This window comes from Erythranthe guttata, chromosome 4 (genome assembly GCF_056151865.1).
Source record: "Erythranthe guttata isolate IM_541 chromosome 4, IM_541, whole genome shotgun sequence".
In the NCBI taxonomy this organism is placed as follows: Eukaryota; Viridiplantae; Streptophyta; class Magnoliopsida; order Lamiales; family Phrymaceae; genus Erythranthe; species Erythranthe guttata.
In genome coordinates this window covers 15,961,727-15,972,598 of record NC_142536.1, presented here as the reverse complement: position 1 = coordinate 15,972,598, position 10,872 = coordinate 15,961,727, and the positions used below count along the sequence as shown (strand labels likewise).

The following is a 10,872-nucleotide window of genomic DNA, read 5'->3' as shown; positions in this document are numbered from 1 at the left end:
TCAAACTACCACACACTTAATGGAGGACGTGTAACCTATGGAGGAGGAGCTAAAGGCAAAGTGGTTGGACGTGGAACACTCAGTATTGAGGGACTTCCAAAACTTTCAAATGTTCTACATGTTGAAGGACTGGGGTCAAACCTCATCAGTATCAGTCAATTGTGTGATGATGATCTACGTGTAGAATTTGATAAATACTGCTGTTCTGTGTTTGATAAACAAAATCATTGTGTACTTACAGGTTCCAGATCAATGGATAATTGCTATCAAACAGGTGACACCATCTCATGCAAGAGCTCAAGAGTAAGTGAAGTAGAGCTGTGGCACCAAAAACTAGGACACACAAACTTCAAAAATCTGAAGCTGCTCAACAAGTACAATGCCATAAGAGGAGTACCAGATCTCAAGATCAAGGATATTCCTATATGTGGAATGTGCCAGAAGGGAAAGCAAACCAGAGTACCACACAAAGTGTTGCAACACGTTGGTACCACTATTTGTTTTGAACTTGTACATATGGATCTTATGGGTCCTATAGAGGTAGAAAGTCTAGGTGGTAAAAAATATGTCTTTGTATGTGTTGATGATTTTTCAAGATATACTTGGGTATATTTTTTAAGAGAAAAATCAGACACTTTTGAAGTTTTCAAAAATTTGTACAGGTTTGTTAGAACTCAATTTCAAGTGTCAGTTCGTAGAATAAGATCTGATCATGGAAAAGAATTTGAGAATGCTTTATTTTTTGCTTTTTGTAATAAAAAGGGTATAAAACATGAATTTTCTGCTCCAAAAACTCCTCAGCAAAATGGCATTGCTGAAAGAAAAAACAGAACCATCCAAGAAATGGCTAGGGTAATGATGAGTGCAAAAAATCTGTCTAAAAGGTTTTGGGCTGAGGCTGTCAACACAGCCTGTCACATCTCAAATGATAGAGATCATCTAGCTAAATTTGTTCATATGAAATTCTTTATGGTAAGAAACCTAATCTAGAATACGTGCATGTGTTTGGATGTGTCTGCTATGTTCTAAATGATAGAGATCATCTAGCTAAATTTGATTCAAAAAGTGATTTGAGTTTGTTTATGGGATACTGTAATAACAGTCATGCTTATAGAGTATATAATCTAAGAACTCGAACCATTATTGAATCTGTAAATGTAGTATTTGATGACTTTGCTGATCTCCGCAGTAAAACAGCTGAAGATGAAGTTGATGACTTAATTTCTGAAAGAGAATCAACCGAAGAAGACATTTCTGCCACAGAGGGCCTAGATACAAACAATCCAGTTTCAAGAGAAGAAGGTGTTGAGCCAAGTGTTACCACATCTGACTCAGTACATCCTACAGAGAATTCAGAGACTGAATTGCAGCCAACCTTTGATGTCTGCAGAAAGGAACCATCAAGTAGAATCCAGAAAAATCACCCATCTACTCAAGTAGTGGGAGATATTTTTGATGGAATAAGAACCAGAAGAAAAGAGAGAGTGAATTACAGAGACATGGTAAGATTTGCAAATTTATCTTTTGAATGTGCACTAACTGGAACCACCTGTTTTGTGTCTTCAGTGGAACCAATGAATATTGCAGAAGCTCTGAAGGATGAATTATGGGTCAATGCAATGCATGAAGAGTTGAATCAGTTCATCAGAAATGATGTTTGGTACTTAGTTCCCAGACCAAGCCATGTAAATGTGATAGGAACTAAGTGGATCTTCAAAAACAAAACTGATGAAAAAGGTACAGTTGTTAGAAATAAGGCTAGGTTAGTAGCACAAGGATATACTCAAATTGAGGGTATAGACTTTGATGAGACTTTTGCTCCAGTAGCTAGAATTGAATCTATTAGGTTACTTCTTGCTATAGCCTTCTTTCTTAAAATCAAGCTGTATCAGATGGATATCAAAAGTGCATTTCTGAATGGGGTCTTAAATGAGGAAGCATATGTAGAACAACCCAAGGGTTTTGAAGATTCTGCCAAGCCTAATCATGTTTTCAAGCTTAAGAAAGCACTGTATGGTCTTAAACAAGCTCCTAGAGCTTGGTATCAAAGACTCACTAACTTCTTACTTGAAATACAGTTCAATAGAGGAGAGGCAGACATAACCCTATTTGTTAGAAGAACTAATAATCACATCATTATTGTTTAGATATATGTTGATGACATTGTTTTTGGCTCTACTTGTGCTAACCTTTTGCAGTCTTTTGTAGATTCTATGTCTCACACTTTTGAAATGAGCATTGGTAGGGGAGTTGAATTACTTCTTAGGACTCCAAATCAAACAGACAGGTGAAGGAATTTTTGTAAATCAAAAGAAGTATGCTCTCAATCTGGTCAAAATGTTTGAGTTGGAGTCAGCCAAACACATGAAAACTCCAATGGGTTCCAGCCAAAAACTGTCCAAGGATGATGTTGCAGAAGATGTTGACAGCACTCTATACAGAAGCATGATTGGAAGCCTTCTGTATCTAACAGCAAGCAGGCCTGACATTATGTTTAGTGTGTGTGTGTGTGCCAGGTATCAAGCTAATCCCAAAGTCACTCATCTTAAAGCTGTGAAGTGGATTATTAGGTATGTTGCAGGTACAGTAGATTTAGGGATTCAGTTCTTCAAAGACAATAATTCAAATTTGATACGTTTTAGTGATTCTGATTGGGCTGGGGATATTAGTGACAGAAAAAGCACCTCAGGTGCATGTTTCTTTTTGGGGAATAATCTAGTTTCTTGGTTTAGTATAAAGCAAAATTGTGTATCTCTTTCAACAGCTGAATCAGAATATGTAGCTGCTGGAGGATGTTGTGGTCAACTAATTTGGATGAAACAAATGTTGGGAGATTATGGATTAACCAGTAATACCCTGACCATATATTGTGATAATTCAAGTGCTATTGACATTTCAAAAAATCTTGTTCAACACTCACGAACTAAACACATAGATATTAAACATCATTTTATTCGTGATATAGTTGAGAAAAACATAGTGTGCTTAAAGTACATTCCTACAGAAGATCAGATGGCTGACATCTTTACAAAGGCATTAGATTATGAGAGGTTTTCTAAACTCAAAAAATCTCTCGGGATGTGTACTCAATAAACATGTCCTGAAATGTGTTGCAGCACCTCATCAAATATCTTAAGCTGCAACATAATTTACTGAAGCTTAGCTTCATTAAATAATGACTTCACTGTGATGGATTATTTTCTAAATCAGTAACTGGAAGTCTTTCACCTTGAAACGTGATCATGCTTCATGTAAACATTTAGGGAATAATTACACTCACATAAGTCAAACTCCTCTATTTTGATAGTCATATCTTAGTAACTGAGGAACCTTCAAACTGAACACTTGATCATGTTCCATGTGAATTGTTTAACTTGAAAATAAGAGTTTATATATTATAAAAAAAATAAAATAGATATATATATATATATATATATATATATATATATATATATATATATATATATATATATATATATATATATATATATATATATATATATATATATATATATATATATATATATATATATATATATATATATATATATATATATATATATATATATATATATATATATATATATAATAAAATCTATGCCTGTTAGCCAATTTATTTTTCTCACTATTAATCATTAATAAATATGTTTTTCTATTTTTGTGAATATTACATGAGTGCTACGGTTTTTTATTTTTTATTTTTTGAATTATCCCTATTTATATGGGTCATGGGTACATGGGTTAGTCTTTCATTTTCCACTAAGTCCACTCCTAATTGTGCCATGTGTCACGGTTTACTTTAAACTGCCAAAGGAACTTTTATTCTCCTTAATAACACTATCTCCAAGAAAAACGCACACCACTTTTTCACCTTCTCCACTTCAAGTTTTCTTTTCCTTCTTCAGCAAAATTAGGGCTTATAAATTTCGTGCTTCTTCCCTCAAAAATTCACATCAAAAAACAAAAGCACAAAGAAGCAAACTTTCTCTATCTACTGTATCATGGCATCTCCACCTAGAAATCCTCTTCCAGCCGCCGTTGATGATGTCCACAATGATGCTGCAGCACCTGAACCAGCAGACCCAAATCTGGCCATCATCGTTCATCCAATCAATTTTGAAGCTGTACCAATCAGCTACATTGAGCCCGGAGATGAGCTGAACCCGATCGACCCAGACAATTTCGAGTTTGTGGGTCCCTCTTCCACTGCCGGAAGGTTTCCAACCCGCCGGTCCAAACGCATGAACCCCTTCCCAGATCTGAATACTGCTAGGCCACAACGCCGGAGGGGAGAAAACTCTCCCAGAAGAGGAGGCAGATGTGGAAGAAGAGGAGGCAGAGGTGGTCGTACTCCAGTTAGGCAAAATCCACCAAGAGGACTTCATTTGGTGGATGAAGAAACTGATGATGAAGAAGGAGATCCTACCTTTGCAGCACCAGATGCTCAAGCTTTATCCTCCAGCTCCTCTGAGTCATCGTCAAAGGACTCACCTCCCCCAACATCAACTCATGGGGAGACATCTCAGCCTAGCATGGCAGCAGCAGCCTCTCAACATCCTGTTACTGAAGGTGTTGCTGCACATACTCCAGTAGATGCTGCTGCACCCACTGTCTCAGCAAATGTTCCTCAGAATGCTGCTGAGGATGCTTCTCCTTATCAGGATGAAGAAATGCCTGATTTTTCTGGGATGTCATCTGCAGAGCATGTTGACATTCCCACTGTTGATGCTCAGGATTTCACCACTACTGAAGAAACACCATCAGCACCTCATGCAGACCCTCTGGAAACCCTTGCAGAAGCAGCAGTTCAAGCAGATGCATCTCCTCCTCAGGCTGAAGAACCGGAGCAAAGTGATGACAGCTGGGAGGTTCCTCTAGCTACTTTCTGCAAAAATATGCCCTCCTCAGATTCAGACAGTGAATCCTCTGAAGACTCTTCTCAGTAGGAAGAAGATGTTGCCCCACCTGTTGCATCACCTGAACCAGCATACATCCCTGATGAGCTTGAAGATTCAGAAGATGAGGACTACTCAGAAGAAGAAGAACCAGACTTGGATGGGAAGAATTTGTCAACCCCTTTTGAGGTAAACAATGCCTTCAGTCCTACTTTCTATTTTGAATCTGATTCAATTTTGAGTCCTCAAGTCATGAATTGTCAATTCATTGAGGAAAAGAAAATTTCCAATGAAGAATTTGATAGGCATAGGATTACTGCTTTTCTTCATCAAAGAAAAATTCTTAGCCTAGTTGAGATTGCTTGCTCCTATGATCCCACTGTCGTGAAGGAATTTTATGCCAATTTGCAAACCTCATTTTCAAAGAAGGACTCTCCAAACTTTGGCAAAGTTTTTGTGCGAAATTCCATCTTCTCTTTTTCTCCCAAAATTATCAACTCTCATTTACAAACTCCTACTGTGATTGATGAGGATAATTATGGTGATTTTACTGAGATTTGCAAAGTTATTTCTGGAAACCGTTTAAGAAGTTGGCCTGCACACCCCAGAAAATTCAAAGTTTCTCAACTCACTGCTTTTTATTCTGTCCTGTTTAGACTCACATTGATGAATTGGATTCCATCCAAAAATGTCTCTGTGGTAACTAAACCTCATGCAGTACTCATGTATAAATTGGGGATGGGATTACCAGTTGATTTTGGCAAACTGTTCTTTGATACTATTGGCCATCTTGCCCAGAAAATTTCACCCTCTACTCATCTCCCTTATCCTTCTCTCATCTATTCCATTTTACTCTCTCAAAACTTGGGCCAAGATGACTCAGAATATCTTCACACTCCACAAGGCATGATCATTGTTTCTCAAAATTTTCTAAGAGCTCCTCATGTCCAAGATCTTCCCTGGAACGGAGATAATTTTCTCTCAACTGAATCAGGTCAAAATAATCTTGGTACTGAAGGTGTTGCTCCTCATGTTGACAACACTCCTAACATTCTTGTGTCTGTTCCTAGAGATCTTCTGTTACAACAGCTTACTCACTCTCTAGCTCAGATTACCTATCACTAGTCCATGGTGGACATGCTCCAAAAGGCTCTTTCTGATCAAAAAGGGGGAGAAAAAGGTCATGAAGCTGAAGCAGGAACTTCTCACCCTTTGGATGCCAGAGGCAGAGGGCAAGGAGTTAATGAAGAAGGAGCAAAGAATGAGGGTGAAGCTCAAGGAGCAGAGGAAAGCAGTGGATCCAGTGCTAGTGATGGAGGAGCAACAGCTGATACTGAGGAGACTTTGGATATTCTACTTTAATTGTTTTCATGAACAATATTTGGATTTTGTTCTGTTTTTATTTTCTCTCTGAACTTTTGTTTAGGACTGCATTTGGTTATTTCCTTTCTTTTAATTTGTGTTGAACTATCTTGCTGAATTTGTTTTTGAATTTTATATATTGTTTATTATCAAATTCAGGGGGAGTTCAAACAATAACTCAGGGGGAGTTTTAGCTAAAATTTAGTTTTAATCAGAAAGTTAAAAAGGGGGAGTTTGAAACACGTTGTTCTTTAAACAAAAGTGTTTTTAACTCTCTTACTTTCAAACTAAATTTTAGTTGTGACTTAGTGGGCTAAGTGTTATGACTTAGCGGGCTAAGTAGTGCTTAGTGGGTTTAATTGTGGATTTTATTTTAACCTCCTAACTAACCCACTAACCCATTTTCTTGAGTGCTCTTGTGGTTGGTTTTCTTGCAGATCATGGGCTGAGTAGTGGAAGCTTGGAAAGTCTATAAATACCAAACTCAAGACTCAAGAATAATACAGATTTCGAAGAAACAAAAAGAGAGCAGAAGTTTTCATTTCGAGAATTTTAGTGTGTTTCTAGGATCTGTTGTACGTACTCCTTATGAGTACATTCTTTGGAATCTAGAATTTTTAATATTTTTCTTTTAGTATCTAGATTTGATTGTGAGAATGATTCATTTGTGAGGAAGAAGTTTTAGCACTTCTTCTGTTTGTATTCTCGGAATACTGATTTTAATATATTTTTTCCGTCCTGTAAAGGGCAAGTTCACAAGTCTTTACTTGTGAACATTTTTAAATTCTGAGTATTGATTTAGAATTCCGCTGCATGTTTGTTCAAGTGTCATAACACTTAAGACAACACCTCTGTATTAAACGAATTCGGGACCATAAATTCTTTCAAAATGAAATCCTAGTAAGGAGAAAAACGTCTTTTCACTCTTACGTCACACGACGATTTGAGATCAAACAATAAGGTGTTACACTATGACCTCATGTCGGTGTTCTAGGTGAGCTGACACTTGTTTAATCTAAAACTCCATTAAGTGAGGCACACCTAAATACTAATATTAAGACTAATACTGATGGAAAGACGAACCAATTTAATGAATTGCATTTCCTCGTTTGTAGCGATTGAGTAGATCATCGACGAAGAGGTTCCAAGTGACAGAAAGAAAGAGCCACACAACAAAGCAAAGCGAAAGATCGACAAAAACATTCCCAAATTTCCAACCGTTGATCGCCTTGATCAAAACGAAGGTGTTGCTTGCTATTTGCATCAAAGGACAGCAAATCGTTACAAACTCACCCATTACCGTCCACTTGTCATAATTAGCTCTTTCCTCCACCGCCTTCTTCATGATGATGTCACGACGATACGCGTACTTCATGTACACCAAAAACGCCGAGATCATTGTTGTCGGCGGCGCCACCCACAAGAAACTTGTTCGATTAATTTTGTGAGCAAGATTCGTTTACTAAATCCAGAGTGTATTAGGGAACTCATTTTTGCTATCCGATTTAACTCCCATCGTATAAACGAACACGTAGTATGCTGCTAAAAGTATGGTATCGGACCCGAGCCTTTGATATATACCGCTATGCTAAATCTGAAGATAATAAACCGAAGAAAAATACACTAGAAATGCTCATGAACGAAAAGTATAAAGCAATTCTCCCCTCTTTAAATATAATTTATGTCGACTATAGTTAATTCAGCTTATTTTCTGCATTCAAATTCTACAAATGTCAAGTATTGGTAGACTCTGGTCTGAAAACAGTGGTCGGTGCAAGAAAATTCGTACCAGGTTCCAAAATCTGCATCCAACCAGACATCAACCCTAGAGCACACCGTTCCAAAAACTCCCGCCGCGAGCGAACAAGAATCCAGCCCCCGCTCCTCCCAGGCCTCCCCGATGACCTGGCGATCGCCTGCCTCATCCGGGTCCCACGCGTCGACCACAACAAGCTCCGCCCTCGGATTCGGCTGTGCTGTCCTCAGCGGCTGCCACCTGTACCTTTTCGGGGGCAAAGACCCCCTTAAAGGGTCAATGAGGCGAGTGATTTTCTACAGCGCCCGAACGAACAAATGGCACAGGGCGCCTGATATGCTTCGTAAAAGACACTTCTTTGGCTCGTGCGTGATAAACAACTGTCTCTATGTAGCAGGTGGAGAATGTGAAGGCATACAGAGAACACTTCGCTCGGCCGAAGTTTACGATCCGAATAGAAACCGGTGGAGTTTTATAGCTGATATGAGCACAGCTATGGTCCCGTTTATCGGAGTTGTTTATGACGGGAAGTGGTTCTTGAAAGGGCTCGGTGCACATAGGGAGGTTTTGAGCGAAGCTTATACACCGGAGAGTAATTTGTGGAGTCCGATTAACGATGGGATGGTTTCTGGATGGAGAAATCCGAGTATTTCTATGAACGGAAAGCTTTACGCGTTGGATTGTAGGGACGGGTGTAAATTGCGTGTTTATGACGAAAAAACGGATTCTTGGAGTAGGTTCATTGATAGTAAGATTCATCTCGGAAATTCGCGGGCTCTTGAGGCGGCTGTGCTTGTGCCGATTAACGGGAAGCTCTGTATTATCCGGAATAATATGAGTATTAGTATGGTGGATGTTTCGGGTACGGATAAACGGGCGGAGGGCAGTTCGGGGATTTGGGAGAATATTGCGATCAAGGGGCATTTTAGGAATTTGTTCACGAATTTGTGGTCGAGTATTGCGGGGAGAAGTGGGTTGAAGAGTCACATTGTGCATTGTCAGGTACTTCAAGTATGAAATAGAAGTCGAAAATAATAATAATAATAAGGTTGTTATGAATTTAGGAAATAGGACTTTTGAGGAAAGACCATATATTATTTACATTGATGAAAAAGAGATAGCAGATTATGACTTTTCGAACTTGCTGTACATTCTTTTGTTGTATTTTCGTCTTTAGGTTGTCTGTTTTCTCCGATCGTGTTTCTTTTTTGTGAATATCGGTACTCGTTCCGACATATTTTGCGCGTAGACGAAAAAGACTAATTTCTTGCTTTTAATTGACATGCCTGCATATGCATATATACATATATATACATATATGTACATATTCTAAATGCAATTTCATGATCACAATGTATAGATCTAGTTTGATTTCTATTGGTATATCGATCGGGTGACTTGTCGCTTTGCGCTCGATTTTAATTCAGCTGTTTTTTGAAATTCTTTGTTGTGCCATTGTCTTTCTGCAGCTACTGTTTAAATTCTGCTCCATTGTTTTTTTTTTTATATACATTATATATATTATTTCTATTAATTTCAGCAATTCTTCCGTACTTGTTATTATCTGTATAGTGTATTTTATACGTATCAATTTATAATGATATCTGTAGATCTAATCATATATATATAATATACATTATATATATTATTTCTATTAATTTCAGCAATTCTTCAGTACTTGTTATTATCTGTATAGAGTATTTTATACGTATCAATTTATAATGATATCTGTAGATCTAATCATATATATAATATTACCAAGAAAGTTTATTTAGCTAGACGTTTTGTCGACACGAAAAATAATTAATAGGGTAAATTACAAACACCCCCTGAGATATGGTCAAATTACAAAAACCCCCCTCTTGTTTGGATAATTACATCTAACCCCCTCAACTATGATTTTTTCTTAGACCTCCACCTTTATGGTGCCAAATTCAACATAGTCATCTAGATTTCGTGAAATGTGGTCCAGCTTGTACTCTTTTTGTGTAAAAAATACAGTTTCCGATGCACCACAAACTGATATATACAATCTAAAAATCACATATTATGATCATCTTGCTTCATAATGTAGAGTTTGAATGGGATAAAACGGGTACAAAAGTGATAATATTCCATATAATCTCGAAGATTCCACTAAATTTGATGAGTTGAGGGGGGTGGTTGTAATTATTCAAACAAGAAGGGTGTTTTTGTAATTTCACCATACCTCAGGGGGGTGTTTGTAATTTACCCATAATTAATATTGGTCTAATTTATTTAGGGTAGTTATTGGGCCAGATTTAGGAGGCCCAATAGAAGTATTCGATGGGCCAAAAAATAATTTAAACAAAAAAAAGGAAAAAATGAAAAACGGGGATGGGCGTAGTGGAAAGAACAATTTTGGAATTATAAAAGAAGGGAAAGGCGAGTATATATGCTTTTATATCAAATAGTGAAATATGTGTTGTACCTTTCCGTATAACAAAATAACTTTTGGGGGTTTTTTCCAAAAAAAATAATTGCCATGCCATGCATGCATGCGTAAAATTAAGAAACTAGGTACCAAATATAATTCACATAGAATAATTGTGGTTGTTGGAAATAGAATCTATGCCAAAAAGGAAACAAAAAATCAAAAGCAGAATCTACTACTTAAGTTGATGGTTATCATTCCAAAAATATTGGTCATGCTGCCTAAGATACAAAATAATACCTAAAAATAGATAATCAAAATTTGTATATATATATATATACATATATATATTGAATTACTATCATCAATCAAATTAAATACATACTCGAAAAAAGGTAGAAAATATCAAAAAAAAAAAGGAGAAAAGATCGAAGAGATGGCGGGAGAGGGAGATGAAGAAGCTG

At 37.1% G+C, this 10,872-nt stretch overlaps 1 pseudogene; it reads left to right on the top strand.

The window, feature by feature from the left end:
* Positions 1-7,793: 7,793 nt before the first annotated feature.
* On the top strand, positions 7,794-9,420 carry LOC148771269 (F-box/kelch-repeat protein At1g55270 pseudogene; annotated as a pseudogene).
* The last annotated feature ends 1,452 nt before the right edge of the window (positions 9,421-10,872 follow it).